The sequence below is a fragment of the Macaca thibetana genome, chromosome X (genome assembly GCF_024542745.1).
Source record: "Macaca thibetana thibetana isolate TM-01 chromosome X, ASM2454274v1, whole genome shotgun sequence".
Lineage (NCBI taxonomy): Eukaryota > Metazoa > Chordata > Mammalia > Primates > Cercopithecidae > Macaca > Macaca thibetana.
The window spans coordinates 142,081,714-142,099,859 of NC_065598.1; the positions used below are offsets into that span (position 1 = coordinate 142,081,714).

At 38.9% G+C, this 18,146-nt stretch overlaps 1 long non-coding RNA gene across 1 annotated transcript in view; it reads right to left on the minus strand.

Annotated features, from left to right (window-relative positions):
* Positions 1 to 745: 745 nt before the first annotated feature.
* The window catches only part of LOC126945313 (uncharacterized), a 65,567-nt gene continuing 48,166 nt past the window's right edge, over positions 746 to 18,146 (minus strand). The window contains exons 4-6 of the long non-coding RNA XR_007722399.1: positions 13,392 to 13,437; positions 2,846 to 2,944; positions 746 to 904 (exon numbers count right to left, since the gene is read on the minus strand). This is a non-coding gene — a long non-coding RNA (uncharacterized LOC126945313). The remainder of the gene's footprint in view (positions 905 to 2,845; positions 2,945 to 13,391; positions 13,438 to 18,146) is intronic.

Sequence of the window (18,146 nt, forward strand, 5' to 3'; positions counted from 1 at the left end):
CTGACTTTTCACAAGAAAGTATACAGGCCAGAAAGCAGTGGGAGGTTATATTCAACATGCTAAAACAAAAACAGTCAAACAAGAATAATATATTTAAGGCTAACAGCTGTTTACTATGGTACTAAAAGCACAACTTGTAACATAAAAAATCAATAAATTGCATTTTATTAAAATTGAAAATGCTTGCTTTGTATGAAACAGTTAAGAGAATGAAAAACCAGATTGTGGATTGAGATATGTATGCAAATCACATTTTTAAAGGAGTTGTATTCAGAACCTATAAGAACTCTTAAATATCATTAATAATAACTCAGTGCAATAAAATTTGTAAACATTCCTCAATGGATACTTCATTAAGAAGATGTATGAATGGCAAATAAATATATTAAGAGACACTCAATACTTGTGGTCAATATGAATGTGCAAATTAAAACTACAATGACAAAAATCTATACAAATATTACAATGGCTAATAAAAACACAAAACAACACAAAAATTGCCAACAAAATACACTGATAAGAATATGAGTAACTGGAGATGTTAGACATTTTTCATGGCAGCAAAAAATGTTAAAGCAGTTCTGGAATAAGTTATTTTTCTACTGCTTTTAAATTTAAAATTACATTTACCATAAGACCTGCAAGTTACACTGCTGACTACTTGTGCAAGTAAAATAAAACTTGTATTTACACACATATCTGTGTGCAACTGTGCATGGTACAATTATTTGTAATGTCCAACAAGTTGAAAAAAAGATTGTCCATCACCTGACTTGTACCCAACTCAGTAATAAAAACACTGACGCAATTGAGTCTTGTTGCTTTTTCTTGCTTTCTCTCTCCCCGTTTCTCTCTCTCTTTTTTTTTCAATCACTCTCACTCATCACAGTGTTAGGAAATGACACTGTGTGAAAAATAAAGGGAAAATGAAAGACATGTAAGTTAAAATAAATAGTAACAGCAAAACAAAATGAAATAAATCAGAGAGTACAAGTTTCTGTGTGCTATGTACAACCTCTTATAAATTGGTGGCTTATAAAGGATTCAAATGCTTTTCAAAGAATGAGTACTTCTTCAGCCAATGAAGAAAAAAAATGAGCTTTTATATTTAAGACAGAAAATATGTTGTCAGCAGGTTGGGATCTGAGTAGTAGAAGGGGATTTGGAAAGGCCTAAAAAGAAGGCTTGAAAATGAGGAGGGGGAATGATAAATAATAACTTGTAAACTGATATAAGCATCAAGAGAGAAAAAGGTTCCGTAAAAATTAATACTCTGTAGCAGAGAATAAAAACATAGCCACACTGAAAACCTGGTTTTCATTTTCGTCAGGCAACTTCACAAAAATAGATAGAAATGCCAGGATAAAATATCGCGGGAAAAAATAAAAACAAGAAAAGGCGTTTTTCCAGGACCTTTAGTTCCTAGGATTTGCCTCTGCAAATTTACATAAGATGATTCCATGAGATAGTCCAGCAAGGTGGGGGAGGTGTGTGAACAGCATAGATGTACTCCATGGAAAACAGCTCTCTGCATGCAACTAATCTTCCCTCAAGTGCACCCATAGTTATATTACATGTGCTGCATATGTCATGCGTTACACTACTCGTAGAGGTTTCAATCATATGTGATTACCATATGTGATTGCTACTCTCTCGAGTAAGGTACCACAGACAGCATGTCTAAGGATGGAAGTCCTGCTTAAACACCCATTCATGTACCTTTTTAAAAGCTACTCAATGTTTTCAGGCTGTGAGTGGCTACCAGTATTGGTTCAAAGTACCTCTACAGTGAACACTCCACTGTTTTTTTCCTCATCCATTCTTCCCTGAAATGTTATCCACTCGTGTGTTGAAGTTTTCACATGGTAGTTTTCAGAACTGAGGAGCAATAAGCCTCTTTTTTGTTTGTTTGTTTGAGATGAAGTCTCACTCTGTTGCCCAGGCTCGAGTGTGGTGGTGCAATCTTGGCCCACAGCAACTTCCACTTCCCAGGTTCAAGCAATTCTCCTGCCTCAGCCTCCCGAGTGGCTGGGATTACAGGCACCCACCACCACACCCAGCTAATTTTTGTATTTTTAGTAGAGACTAGGTTTCACTATGTTGGCTAGGCTGGTTTCGAACTCCTGACCTCAAGTGATCCACCCGCCTTGGCCTCCCAAAGTGCTGGAATCATTAAGCCTTTCTCTTATGTTCTCTTGCATATATAAGAGGTACCCCTGAGTGTCTTGTCCTGATTTTTTTTCCATTATTATATATAAAGCATTAACAAATCATTTGTCTTCTTTAGATCCAATAATTAAGCAGTAAATATACTCCATCTCACCACTCTTGCCTTGTCACCCAAAGATCTGAGTCCTTTTATCCGCGTTATGTTCCTCAGTTTCTGAATCACAGAATGAGCAGATAAAAAAGACCAGATTGGCTGGGCGCGGTGGCTCACGCCTGTAATCCCAGCACTTTGGGAGGCCGAGGCGGGTGGATCATGAGGTCAGGAGATCAAGACCATACTGGCTAACATGGTGAAACCCCATCTCTACATACAAAAAAATTAGTGTGGTGGCGGGCGCCTGTAGTCCCAGCTGCTGGGGAGGCTGAGGCAGGAGAATGGTGTGAATCCAGGAGGCGGAGTTTGCAGTGAGCCGAGATCATGCCACTGCACTCCAGCCTGGGTGACAGAGTAACACTCCGTCTCAAAAAAAAAAAAAAAAAAAAAAGCCAGATCAACTAAGTAAATAACAAGATAATAATCAGTATAATCAGTAGGTTCAGTAGGTAGTGGAATGGAAAGAGTAAAAATTCATTTTTCTTTCCAGACTCGGGAATTGAAAAAGCTCATTTTACATACCAGGAGTGATCAACGAGACAGAAAATGGTCTTGGTATCTTGGGATGTTCTTATATTTCTTTTTGTTCCTGTTATGTTCCTGAGTTTTCTGAGCATTTTCCTGGAACAAGATAGTTTACAGTTGTTTTTTTTGTTTGTTTGTTTGTTTGGTTTTTTACCCTTTTCCATTGAGTAACATAGCATGAGAAGGGCCTCAGAAAGGTGAAACGCCAGAGTCATACTAAAATATGCCTAATGGAAATAGCATCAGGAAAGGAGAGAGAAAACCAGAAAAAAATAGTGTTGAAAGATATAATGCTAAAAACTTCAACTTTCATAAAAACATAAATTTATACATCAGAAAAGTGAGATAAACATGAAGATATCCAGAGTTAAAGACATTGTATTCAATCTGTTAATGGAGAGAGAGACAGAGAGAGAAAGAGAATGTGTACAAGAAAGAATACCTTTACAGCTGCAAGAGAAAGGGAGCATATGTCATACAAGTGATTCTTCCAAGATTTAACACTGACTTTTTTTGAGAAACCATGGAAGCTAGAATCAGTTGTAGAACATATTCAAAATGCTGAAAGAAAAACATAGTTAACCATGAATCTCACGTCTAAGGCTAAAAGTTGTTAGATGCAGCATTAAAAGCATAACACATAAATTGAAAAACTGATAAGTTGTACTTTATCAAAATTGAAAACATTTGCTCTGCACAAAATACTGTTGAAAATAAAAAAAAACAAAACAGATTGAGAGATAATATATGTAAATCATAATTCTGGCCAAGAAATTGTATGCAGTATACCTATATATCTCTATCTACATGTATATAGTAAACCTGAAAAATAAGTGAACAACTCAATAAAGGTGAGAAAAGTCCCAAAGGCACTTCATCAAAGAAGATACATGAACGATAAGTAAGTACATGTACAGGTGCTCAACATTTTCAGTCGATAAGGTGATGCAAATTAAAACCACAACTGACAAGGGAACTATACACATATTAAAACTGCTAATAAAAAACAAAAGCTTCTCAATACAAAATGCTGACGAGGAGTTGGGTAACTGGATCACTAATACATTGCTTAAAGCAGCACAAAATGGTAAAACCATTCTGGAAATTATTTTTTAATTAATTAGAAATTTAAACTTACACTTGCCACATGACCTTCAAATCCTACTAGTAGCAATTTACACAAGGAAAATGAAACTTGTGTTCATATATACATCTGTATGCAAATATAAAAAGTAGCTTTATTTATAGCCATGAATAACTGGAATAAAACCTAGATGTCCACCTGTGACTTCTACCCTACTTGATTTAAAAAAAAAAAAAAAAAAAAAAAAAAAGATTATTCTTGTTCTTGATCTTACCCTAATTCTGACTCTCATTCTCTCCTTTCCCCATTTTCTGCTTCCATCTACCCTCCCTCATCACTGAATCAGAAAGAAATACCATAAAGGAAGTAAATTAAAAACTAGAGATACAAAAATGTTTTTAAATGCAAAAAAAAATCAAACAATAAAAATTTCTCAGTATAATTCACAACTCCTGATATATTAGTTACTAATAATAGATTAAAATATATTTACAAAAGAACGAATATGTACTTTATTAGCACATGAAGAAACAGAACATTTTATATCTGAGATAGAAAATATTTTGTTTTTCAGAAGGTTAAGTGTTTAAGAAGCAGGAGGGAATTTTGGAAGGCTTAAGAAGACTTGAATGAGAAAGGAAGCTAACAGTTAACAGATTGGGATGTTGGAGTAGGAAATAGTTTCTGCAAAATGAATAACACTCTTAAGGCAGAAAGAAACTACATAATGGCAAGATAAACCTTGATTCGATCAGGCAACATTATAGAAATGGAAATCAATCTCAGAAGAACTCAATGGGAGGCTTTTTGCGAGGACCTTAAATTCCTAGATCACGCCTCTGATCAGGCACCTGAGAGAGTTTTCTGAGGTAGTCCAGCATGGAAGTGGAGGGTTTGCGAGGGGAAAATACCTGCACTGTAAGGAAAGCATCCCTCTGCATGCAACTAAATGCCTCTAACACACACATAGTGTCGTCATGTATGTTGCATGTGTCATGCATTACTCTACCCACAGACATACCAATCATTTTTAACTATACATGATTGCCACTGCCTGCAGTAGGGTACCACACACAACATGTCTGAGGATGGCAGTTTTGCTTTAATACCTACCCATTCACCTTTAAAACAACCACTCAATATTTACAAGCTGTGAGTGGCCATTGGAATTTGGACAAAGGACTTCTATAGCATCCAATCCACTATCTTTCCTTATATTTCCCGCTTTGAGTGCCGTCCACTCCCATGCTGCAGCTTTCACCTGACAGTTTTCAGAACTGAGAAATAGTAAACATTTCTGTTAGGTCTGTTACTTACAGAAGAAATATCCTTGCATGTCTTATCCTGTTCCTTACAATAGATTAAAATATATTTGCAAAAAAATGAATATGTACTTTATTAGCACATGAGGAAAGAGGACTTTTTATATCTGAGATAGAAAATATTTTGTTTTTCTGAAGGTTAAGTGTTTAAGAAGCAGGAGGGAATTTTGGAAGGCTTAAGAAGACTTGAATGAGAAAGGAAGCTAACAGTTAACAGATTGGGATGTTGGAGTAGGAAATAGTTTCTGCAAAATGAATAACACTCTTAAGGCAGAAAGAAACTACATAATGGCAAGATAAACCTTGATTCAATCAGGCAACATTATAGAAATGGAAATCAATCTCAGAAGAACTCAATGGGAGGCTTTTTGCGAGGACCTTAAATTCCTAGATCACGCCTCTGATCAGGCACCTGAGAGAGTTTTCTGAGGTAGTCCAGCATGGAAGTGGAGGGTTTGCGAGGGGAAAATACCTGCACTGTAAGGAAAGCATCGCTCTGCATGCAACTAAATGCCTCTAACACACACACAGTGTCATCATGTATGTTGCATGTGTCATGCATTACTCTACCCACAGACATACCAATCATTTTTAACTATACATGATTGCCACTGCCTGTAGTAGGGTACCACACACAGCATGTCTGAGGATGGCAGTTTTGCTTTAATACCCACCCATTCACCTTTGAAACAACCATTCAGTATTTACAAGCTGTGAGTGGCCATTGGAATTTGGACAAAGGACTTCTATAGCATCCAATCCACTATCTTTCCTTATATTTCCCGCTTTGAGTGCCGTCCACTCCCATGCTGCAGCTTTCACCTGACAGTTTTCAGAACTGAGAAATATTAAACATTTCTGCTAGGTTCTGTTACCCACAGAAGAAATATCCTTGCATGTCTTATCCTGTCCCTTTTCACATTGCTACTTGCAAAGCATTTACTACCAGTTTGCATTCTTTAAATCCATTAATTAAGTAGTAAATAATCCTCCATCTCATCAATCTCATATCAGGTGTGTCCCCACCTAAATTTCATCTCGTAGCTCCCATGATTCCCAGGTGTTGTGGGAGGGACCCAGTGGAAGATGATTGAATCATGGGGGCAGGTCTTTCCTGTGCTGTTCTCATAATAGTGACTAAGTCTCATGAGATCTGATGGTTTTAAATATGGGAGTTTTCCTGCACAAGCTCTTTATCTTTCCTTGTAACCATCCACGTAAGATGTAACATGCTCCTCCTTGCCTTCTAACATGATTGTGAGGCTTCCCCACCCACATGGAACTGTGAGCTCTCCATTAAACCTCTTTCCTTTGTAAATTGCCCAGTGTTGGATATGTCTTTATCAGCAATGTGAAAACGGACTAATACAGTAAATTCGTACCAGTAGAGTGGGACACAGCTGGAAAGATACCTGAAAATGTGGAAGCGAGTTTCGAACTGGGTAACAGGCATGGGTTGAAACACTTTGGAGAGCTAAGAAGACAGGAAAATGTGGGAAAGTTTGGAACTCCCTAGAGACTTGTTGAATGGCTTTGCCCAAAATGTTGACAATGATATGGACAATGAAATCCAGGTTGAGGTAGTCTCAGATGGAGATGAGGAACTTGTTGGAAACTGGAGCAAAGGTGACTCTTGTTATGTTTTAGCAAAGAGACTGACAGAATCTTGCACCTGCCCTAGAGATCTGTGGAACTTTGAACTTGAGAGAGATGATTTAGGGTATCTGGCAGAAGAAATTTCTAAGCAGCAAAGCATTCAAGAGGTAACTTGCATACAGTTAAAGGCATTCCATTTTATAAGGGAGGCAGAGCATAAAAGTTTGGAAAATTTGCAGCCAGACAATGCAATAGAAAAGGAAAACCCACTTTCTGAGGAAAATCCAAGCCATCTGCAGATAATTGCATAAGTAATGAGGAGCCAAATGTTAATCCCCAAGACAATGGGGGAAGTATCTCCATGGCATGTCAGAGGTCTTTGTGGCAGCCCCTCCCATCACAGGCCTGGAGGCCTAAGGGGAAAAAGTGGTTTTGTGGGCCAGGCCCAGGGTTCCTATGCTATGTGCAGTCCAGCGACTTGGTGCCCTGCATCCCATCCACTCCAACCGTGGCAAAAAGGGGTCAAGGTATAGATCAGGCCGTGGCTTTGGAGGGTGCAAGCCCCAAGCCTTGGCAGCTTCCATAAGCTGTTGAGCCTGTGGGTTCACAGAAGTCAAGAATTGAGGTTTGGGAAACTCCACCTAGATTTCAGAGGATGAATAGAAATGCCTGGATCTACAGGCAGAAGTTTGCTGCAGAGGCAGGCCTCTCACAGAGAACCTCTGCTATGGCAGTGCAGAAGAGAAATGTGGGATCACAGCCCTGACACAGAGTCCCTACTGAGAACTGCCTAGTAGAGCTATGAGAGGAAGGCCACCATCCTCCAGACCCCAGAATGGTAGATTCACTGACAGCTTGCACTGTGTCCCTGGAAAAGTGACAGACACTCAACACTGGCCCATGAAGACAACCAAGAAGGAGGCTGTACCCTGCAAAGCCATAGGGGTGGAGCTGCCCAAGGCTGTGGAAACCCACCTCTTGCATCAGCATGACCTAGATGTGAGAAATGGAGTCAAAGAAGATCATTTGGGAGCTTTAAGATTTGACTGCCCCTCTGGATTTTGGACTTGCATGGAGCCTGTAACCCCTTTGTTTTGGCCAATTTCTTCCATTGGAATTTGTTGTATTTTTCCAATGCCTGTACCCCCAATATATCTAGGAAGTAACTAACCTGCTTTTGATTTTACAGGCTTATAGGTTGAAGGGACTTGCCTTGTCTCAGACAAAACCTTGGATTGTGGACTTTTTAGTTAATGCTGAAATGAGTTAAGACTTTGGGGGACTGTTGGGAAGGAATGATTGTGTTTTGAAATATGATAACATGAGATTTGGGAGGGGCTGGGGTGGAATGACATGGTTTGGCTCTGTGTCCCCAACCAGATCTCATCTTGAAGCTCCCCTGATTCCCATGTGTTGTGGGAAGGACCCAGTGGAAGACTGAATCATGGGGGCGGGTCTTCCCTGTGCTGTTCTTGTGATTGTGACTAAGTTTCACAAGATTTGATGGTTTTAAAAATGGGAGTTTTCAGCCAGGCATGGTGGCTCATGCCTGTAATTCCAGCACTTTGGGAGGCCAAGGTGGGCAGATCATGAGGTCAGGAGATCGAGACCATCCTGCCTAACACAGTGAAACACTGTCTCTACTAAAAATACAAAAAAATTAGCCAGACGTGGTGGAGGGTGCCTGTAGTCCCAGCTACTCAGGAGGCTGAGGAAGGAGAATGGCGTGAACCCAGGAGGTGGAGCTTGCAGTGAGCCGAGATCGTGCCACTGCACTCCAGCCTGGGTGACAGAGCGAGACTCTGTCTCAAAAAAAAAAAAAAAAAAAAAGGAGTTTTCTAGTGCAAGCTCTCTCTCTTGGCCTGCTGCCATCCACGTAAGATGTGACTTGCTCCTCCTTGCCTTCTAACATGATTGTGAGGTTCCCCCAGCCACTGTGAGTTCTGTGGAACTGTTTAATGGAACTGTGAGTTCTCCATTAAACCCCTTTCCTTTGTAAATTGCTTAGTCTTGGGTATGTCTTTATCAGCAGTGTGAAAACTGACTAATACACCATACTTGTCACCTGAAGATATGAGTCCCTCTAAGTCTTGAGTTATGCACCTCAACTCCTGAGATACAGAATAAACAAGAAAAACACACATGATCCTAGAATTAAAGAATAGGAGAATAATCAGTGAATGATAAGATAAAGAGAGCAGAAATTTCCTTTCTTCCTCAGTCAGTAATATATAAAAAGCCCATTTTACTTATCAGGAGTAATCTACAAGATTAAAACTATACCTGTTGCCTAAGGATGCCCTCAAATTCTTTCCTAGGTTTTCAGGGTCTTTTCTTGGAACAAGTTTGTTTTGAGCATGCTGTTGTATTTTTCCATTCTGAGATATACTATATAGCATATGCATCTCCCTGGAAAAACTGAACCTGGTACATCAAGCTACAGGTATACAAATATGGTGAATGAATGCCAGAGGATGAGGACTGAGGAGTTTAGGTGACTGTGGCCTACAAAAGGAATTTCCTCTGTAGCACCCAATAATTGCTATGGTATATTCATGGAAGTTATAGGCCTTTGGCATTTCTCAACCATCCCACACACCCAGCTTAATGGCTTGGAGACAAAACACCATGTCTATGTGGTAAGAAGTCAGGGGCACTGTTCCAATGCTCAGACCACTATTCTAGAGTGTACTGCAGATGAAGCATATGAAAACATGGTCTACAACCACTGATAAGCAACATGCTCATAAAGCAGAAATGTCACTGTGAGGGAAGCAAGCCACTGCCCTTAATGCCAGCTCCAGCTCAGTGGTTCTAACATTTTGCCTAGTGTGAGATGCTGGCCTAATATAGAATATTAAAGCTCTCCCTAAAGTAGGGGTCCCCAACCCCCAGGTTGTGGACCAGTACCAGTCCATGACCTGTTAGGAACCAGGCCACACAGCAGGAGGTGAGTGATGGGCAAGCAAGCCAGCATTACTGCCTGAGCTCTACCTACTGTTAGTTCAGTGATAGCATTAGATTCTCATAGAAGCAAGGACCCTATTGTGAACTGCCCATGTGAAAGATCTAGATTGCATGCTGCTTATGAGAATCTAATGCCTGATGATCTGAGATGAAACAGTTTCATCCCAAAACCATCCCCTCCAACCTGGTCTGTGGAAAAACTGTCTTCCACGAAACCAGTCCCTGGTGCCAGGAAGGTTGGGGACCACTGCCCTAAAGAATCTGACTTTATTTGTAACAGAGCATGGGAAAGGTCAATCCTAATGCATTCTCAAAAGCAATGTAGATTTTGGTGATTAGTAAATAAGATGATGCTCCCTGAGAGCAAGAAACCAGAGTGAACCGGGGAAAGAGCTAAATAATGAAAGCCCTCTTGCTATCCGCAAAAACCTTAAAAACGTTTCTCCAAAACTACCTATGGAAAGGCATCTAAATTATTTGAATAAAACTCTGGAACAATTTTTGTCCATAGCATTTAAGAAATATATAATAATTATCTAAAATTAGGGAGCCTAAGGGCTGTGTGTAATAAACTCAAAGGCAGACAGCTTGACAAAGAGAGCAGGAACAAAAACATTCAAAAAGAATCCCAATAAAACTGCTGCCTTTGGCTGGGAATGGTGGCTCTCACCTATAATCCCAGTACATTGAGAGACTGAGGTGGGAGGATTGCTTGAGGCTAGGAGTTCAAGACAAGCCTGGGCAACACAGTGAGGCCCCATCTCTACAAAACAAATACACACAAAAAAGCAAACGAAAAACCCCTGCTGTCTTCTTAGAATGACTAAGTGCATATTGAAGGCTATGCCCTATGAAGAACAACATAAGAGGCTTCATACTGCAGACAAATCTTTACTAGTATAGTATTTTAAATTTAATATGCAATTAAACAAAAGACAAAAACAAAACAATCTCTGGAAGGGGAGAACATTATCTGGAATTGCTTCAGTAAATTATCTAAAATGTCTAGCTTTCAATAAAATTTCTAAGACATGAAAAGAAAAGGAAAATGTATCCAATACACAGGAGAAAAACAGACACTAGAATCCAAAGCATTCCTGTGAGAAGGTCCAAATATCACTGTCATGGATAAATACGCTAAAGCAAGTATAAATACTTACAAAGAAATAAACCATTATTTGAGAAGCAATAGAAGTTATTGTGACAATGTCTCATCAGACACACATATCAAAAAAGAGGTAGAAATGTTTTAAATAGAATATTCTGGAGTTTAAAAGCATAACATCTGAAATGAAAAATTCAACAAAGAGGTTCAACAGTAGATTTGAACTAGCAGAAGACAGACTAGAAAACAGATTGATAATGATTATTGTTTACAAAGAATACACAGTAAAGTGAATAAGAGTAAAAAGCAGAGCGTTAGATAAAAGTGGAACAGGAGAAGACACAATAAAATATGTATTGAGAGTAACAGAAGGAGAGAGAAAAGGAAAAAGAGCAGTGAAAAATCTTCAAAATAATGGCTAAAAATGTCCCAAATGTAGTAAAAAGCAATAACCTACGCATCAAAGACATGCAACAAATTCAAAGTAGAATAAATGTAAGGAGGTCCAAATGGACAGATATTATATTTAATCTGTAGGTGATGATAAAAGGGAATTTTGAAAGCTATAACAGAAAAACAGTTCATTGCATAAAATAAATCCTCACTAAGATTAACAATGAACATTTCATCAGAAACCATGGAGGCCAGAAGACAGTGAGATGACATATTCAAAGTGCCAAAAAAATAATATGTCAACCAAGATTCTTATATCTAAGACTAAAAGCTCTTAGCTGGGACATTAAAAGCACAATTCAGAAAGGAAAAAGAATTACCAATTACAATATATCAAAATAAACATAACCTTTGTTCTGTGTAGCACAATACTAATAAGAGTGAAAAACAAAGACAACCTGTGAAAATATATGCAATTGACATTTCTGTAAAATGATTGAAAGTATGAATATACTTTCAATATTCAAGAGAAAAATTTGCGTTTACAATACCAGCCATCATTAATGAAAGGCCAGCTCAGAGGCATGTCCCCTCCATCAACAGGTGTTAACCCTAGAGGACTAGAACCTAATCAGTTATGACAAACAGATGTTATGCACATCCCTGAATTTGGAAAACTAAAATATGTACATATATACATTGATACCAATTCCCACCTAATTAGCACTCATGCTCTTCCCAGAGAGTTTGCCCAGTATGTCATTAAACGTCTTCTCTTAACTTTTGCATTTATGGGGTGGCCCACAAAAATTAAAACTTACAATGGTCTGGCTTACACCAGCTCCCAGTTTCACCAATTTTGTCACACACGGAATGTCCAACATTCCATAGGCATCCTGTACAAACCCCAAGGACAAGCCACAGAACATGCCCATTCCACCCTTAAAAATATGCTCAGTAAACAAAAAAGGGAGGATATGAGTAAGGATGCTGCAACACTACTAGCACAAGTCTTATTTACTCTTAATTTTTTTAATTTAGATGATAAATTTCAATCAACCATAGAAAAGTAGTTTGCAAAAGCCCCTCAAGGCACAAAACCGGTGGTGTTATGGAAAGATGCTAATAGTCATGTATGGTGTGGTCCAAATTATCTGCTAACCTGGGGAAGAGAATATGCTTGTGTTCACACCCCACTCAAGTCCTCTTTGGATTCCAGTGTGACAGACACATCAAACCATACCATGGCGTGGCTAAGGCCCAACCCGGTATCAAAAATAAAGGAAATGACACTGCAGGACCTGCAGCCCCAGATGATGTGGCTTCCTCCAATGACACAGGCCCTGGACATTACCTGGGGGATGCTGAAGAAGACAACTCAGGAGGCCGAGTGAATCCTTCTCCGGACACAGACACCATTCACTCCAGATAATCTATTCCTTGCTATGCTCGCTGTTGTACATTGCAACTCTCATAGGGTATTAACCTTTCTTATTCTCTCACTTTGCCTGCAACCCATACCTGCTACACTCTATTGGGCCCATCTTCTAGATTTGCCTTTCTTCCAACCTGTTACCTTGGCAGACACCCCCTTCCCATCCTCTAATAACGTAACCGCCTGGCTGGGAGGGGTTAACATACCCCCAGTGGGGTTCCTTAGTAACGGCACACATTGAACTGAGGTGCCAAGTAACACTACATATCTCTCCTTGATTAGAAAAGAATAATACTGACTATACTCATGTTTGACTTATGTTATTTACTGATTCTAGGATGCAAAGCCAGAACACGAGCTGTAACCGCTGTGCCTGTCAAACCTGTTGCTGCACACATCTGCACTATTCAATCAACAAAACCTGATGCTAAAAACAGAAAGGGGGGAGATGTGGGAGATTGGTTAGAGTGGTAGGAGAAGGTATAGGGAAAGGAGGAGGCCTTCTGAAAGGTCGGAAGGCTCTGGATAGCTTCGGGGATGAATAAGCTGAAGGCAGCTGTTCTCTTAACCTGAGGCAGAGGGCAAGGGGTAGGTACAAGGAAGTGTAGGGGAATTTGGTGTAAACAGGCTTGTTTACTTACATTGTCTGGAAACCGACTTTTGACCATCAGCACAGGAGACTGCTTCCTGAAAGGGGAAATAATAATGTTAATTACCCACAGATTGTGTTGGCTCGGGCTTTCACTATTTTGTCTGTACTGAATAAAAGCAAGCAGCTCCAGCTGTTCGAGACTGCTCACTCTTCAGCCAGTAGTGCTAGGCATTCCCCGAATTGCTCTTACACTGCATGCCTGTGTCTGAGTACTCCTTTCATCCGTCACTTGGCCACGGTCTGCAGGACAGACTCGGCAGGTAAGGGTTATAAAAAAAAAAAAAAATGATCATACTAAAAGGCTTTTTTTCCCATTTTAGTCTTGCAATTTTGTAAAGAAGGATATGAAGCCCATAAGAATTCAGTGAAACACTTTTTCCCAAGACATTTATTTCCTATGTCTTGTCTTCAGAAGTTTATGTAGAAACTCCCGAGCTAGGTTAGTACTGAGGAGGGTGCCGGGTGGACTATCTATGCTCTACGAAAAGCATGCCTCAGCATGCAACTAAATACCTGCAATATCATTTCATTTGTAGTACATGTCATGTGTTACTCCACTCTTAGAGGTTTCAATCACACTTAATTATATGTGATTGCCACTCTCCGGAGTAGGATACCACACACACACAGCATTCCTGAAAATGGGAGCACAGCCTAAATATTCAATCACATACTTTTCAAACAACCCCTCAAATGTTTTCAGTCTGTAAGTGGCCATTGGCATTTATTTAAATGATCCCTGAAGAACCTACACCATTTTTTATTCACTTATTCCCCCTTGAGTGTTGTCCACTCATGGTTTGGAGTTTTCACATGGCAGTTTTCAGGACCAAGAACCTTCCTGCTAGGCTCTCCTGCTAATGGGAAAAATATCATTGGATGCCTTATTCTATTTCTTTTCCCATTGTTTTATATAAAACATTAACAAGTAAATTGCGTTCCCCAGATTTAGTAGCTACCCAGACATTACACTTATCTCACCAATCTGTGCCTATCATCCAAAGATCTGAGTTCTTCTACCTGAGTGCCTTACTACAACTCCTCACTACAGAATAAGCAAGGATATCACACAGGATCCTGGAAGCAAAGAAGAGAGAATAATCAGTGGGTGATGAGATGGAGAGAGTAGAATTTCTTTTATCCTCATCAAACTTTGAAGTGAGAAAAAAATCTCATTTTACTTACCAGGAGTGATCTACAAAACAGAAATTGTGCTAGGCACCCAGACACTCCTAGAGATTTTTCAGTGTCTGGGTTTTCTTAGAGCAAGGTTCTTTTTAGCATGTGTTTGCATTTTTCCAATCTGAGACACATGCTACTAGGTGACTATGTTTCCCTGCAAAACTAAAATTAGCACACCAAAAAATATGGACACAATTTTGGTGACTGGATTTCAGAGACTGAGAACTGAGAATTTAAGGTGACTGTGGCTTACAAAATTACCTGTTCCCCTATCTCCTAATCAAGAGCAACAATATACTTGTGGGTTTAAGAAACCTCCAGAATTTCTCATCCACTCCACAAACCCAGTTTAGTGTTTCAGAGGCTAAATACTAGGCATGTGAGGTTAGAGGTCAGAGGCCTGCTACTATAGCCATTCCTCATCACAGGGTTTAGGCTCTATACCAGGTGCAGCTGGCTGAGAGTATTAAGTACGTAATATTCCTCATCTCAGCTCAGTCATCAGGGGGAGCTTCCACGTTGGGAGAGGCAAACCAGAAAACCAGAATCCACTGCTATTACTCATCACCCTGGTTATAAAGCAGTGGTATCAGTGTACAAGAAGCAGGACACTGCTTTATTCTCAGCTTGGGGCAATTGCTCAGGGATTTGTCCATTGAGAGAGACTAGCCCTAAGAGAACAAAGCATTAAAGGTTTCCTCCTCAAAAAAGAAAATGACTTCAGTTCTAACGGAAGATGAGAAAGGTCTCACAAATAATGTAGATTGTGGTGCCAAGTAATTAAGATAGAACTGGAATCAGGAAACAGACAGTTAATAAGAGCCTTTCTGGTAGAACAGCCTTTAGAGACCTGCCCCCAAAACTATCTGCAAAGTATTTGGATCAGACTCTAAAGCAATTTTGCCCATGGTATTCTCAAAAGCTACAAAATAATCCATCTGCAAACACTGAAGTTTATTACCTGTGTGTGATACCGCAGAGGCAGGCAGCTTAACAGAAACATCAGCAAAAGAACAAAGAACTCTACTAAAACCATGACAGTTTAGAGTGACTATGTACATATACAAAGTTATGCCTTGCAAAGAACAACATTAGGTTTTCCACAATAAAAAGAATATAGATTTTACTAAAACAGCACAGCCAAGTAAATCAACAAATGAAAAAATCAGACAACAACAATCCCCAGAAGCAAGATCTGCATCCAAAATTTCTCTAATATATTAATAAAATATGCAGTTCTCAACTGGACATTCTGACACATACAGAGAAAATAAAAATATAACACACAGGACAAAAGTAGATTACAGAAAATGATTGCAACAGAGCCTAATGTTATACTTAATAAACAACAACCGTGAAGCATCCACTGTAAGTATTTTCAAAACACTAAACAAACAGCGCTGGGAAGTGTAAAGGTAGCTATGTTGACAATGCCTCATCAAAAGAGTCTATCAATAAAGAGGCAGAAATATTTAAAGAAAAGGAATTTATGGAGTATAAAAGTAAAATAATTGAAGTGAAAAATTCACTAGAAGGGCTCAAGAGTAAAAACCAACTAGGAGAAAAAAGAATCAGTAAAGTTTAAGACAGCTTGAAAGTGATAATTCTATAAAAATAAAAGAATAAAATGAGTGAAGAAAATGAACAGTGCCTCAGAGAAAGGCAGAACACTAGCATGGACACCAAAATATGCATAATAGGGCAGCAGAAGTGAAAGATAGTGCAAAACACTACAGGTAGCAAAAACAAAAGAAATCCAAGCTGAGAGACATATTTACTTTTTGGTAACAAAAAAAGAGAATATTGAAATATACTAGAAAAAAGAAACTTAATGCATACAAGAGAGCCTCTACAAGATATTTTGCTGACTTTTCATCAGAAACCATAGAGGCCAGAAGACACTGGAATAACATTTATAGTGCTAAAAGGAAAACAGTCAACCAAGAATCATATACCTAAATTTAGACACTCTAAGATATGGCATTAAAATATAATTCATAAAATAACAAATGGTGAATCATCCTTTATGAAAAAAAAGTTTGCTCTGTACAACACATGGTTAAGGGAATGAAGAAGTAAACCACAGACTAAGAAAAAAATATTTGAAAATCACATATCTGGGCTAGGCGTGGTGGCTCATGCCTGTAATCCCAGCACATTGGGAGGCCAAGGCGGGCGGATCATGAGGTCAGGAGATTGAGACCATCCTGGCCAACATGGTGAAACCCCGTTCTCTACTAAAAATACAAAAAATTAGCCGGGCAGGGTGGCACGTGCCTGTAATCCCAGCTACTCAGGAGGCTGAGGCAGGAGAATTGCTTGAACCCAGGAGTCAGAGGTTGCAGTGAGCCGAGATTGTGCCACTGCACTCCAGCCTGGTGACAGAGTGAGACTCCATCTCAAAAAAAAAAAAAAAAAAAAAAAAAAATCAAATATCTGACAAATAAATTGAATTCAGAATGAATAAAACTCCAAACTCAATAAATATGAGGAAAATACCTTAACAGACAATCCAACAAAGCAGATATATGAATGGCAAATAAGTATATGAAGAGATGCTTAAAATTTCAGTCATCGAAGAGATGCAAGCTGAAACTATATTGACAAAACACCCGTATTAGAATAGCCTATAAAAATAAAAACACTCAAAACCCATGCTCATGCCAAGTGCAGATAAGTATTTGGGCAAGTGGATCACTGATACATTGTTCATGACAGTACAACATAGTAATTAATGCCATTCTTGAAGAATTTTTTTCTATTTCTCTTAAATTTAACTTAGAGTTAACATAAATCCCACTTTGGGCTATTAACACAAAATAAAACTTGTGTTTGCACATATATCTGTATGCAAACATATACCCTAGCATTATTCATAATCACTAACAATAGGAAACAATCCAAATGTCCTTCACTTATGACTAATATTCTACTCAGTAATAAAAATAAGCAGGCTATTGATTCTCTTCCTGACTCCTCCCTCTGTTTTTCTGTCTTTCTCTATGTCCTTGTAACTCTATGTATGTCTCTCTGTCTCTGTTTGACTCTCTCTCTTTCTCACCTCACTGCATTAGGAAGGGACACCAAAAGGAAAATAAAACTATATCCCTTTTTTTAAAAAAAAAAAAAAGTGACAAAATCATATCAAAGAGTATAAATTTCTCAGTATGATACGCAAGCTGTAATAAATTGGTAATTTTCATTATATTCAAAAGCATGCTTTCAAAAGAATGAGCATTTTCCAGGTCCCTGAAAAAGAAGGACTTCCAATACCACAGAAAGAAGAGACACTGAGCTTCAAGTAGATTAGGACGTGGGAAGCAGGAAGGAATTTGGGAAGAACCATGGAGAAGCTTTGAAGATAATGAGGGCAACTGAAAAGTGAGAATGGGTTAACAGATCTGGATGTAGGGGCAGGAAATAGGTTCTGCAAAATTAATCATACTCTTTATGAAGAGAAGAATCACATAACCACACTGAAAGACTGTTTGTATTTTAGTCAGGCAATTTTGGGAAAATGTGTACAAATCCTGGGGGCGGGGGGGAACAAAAACAAGAAACC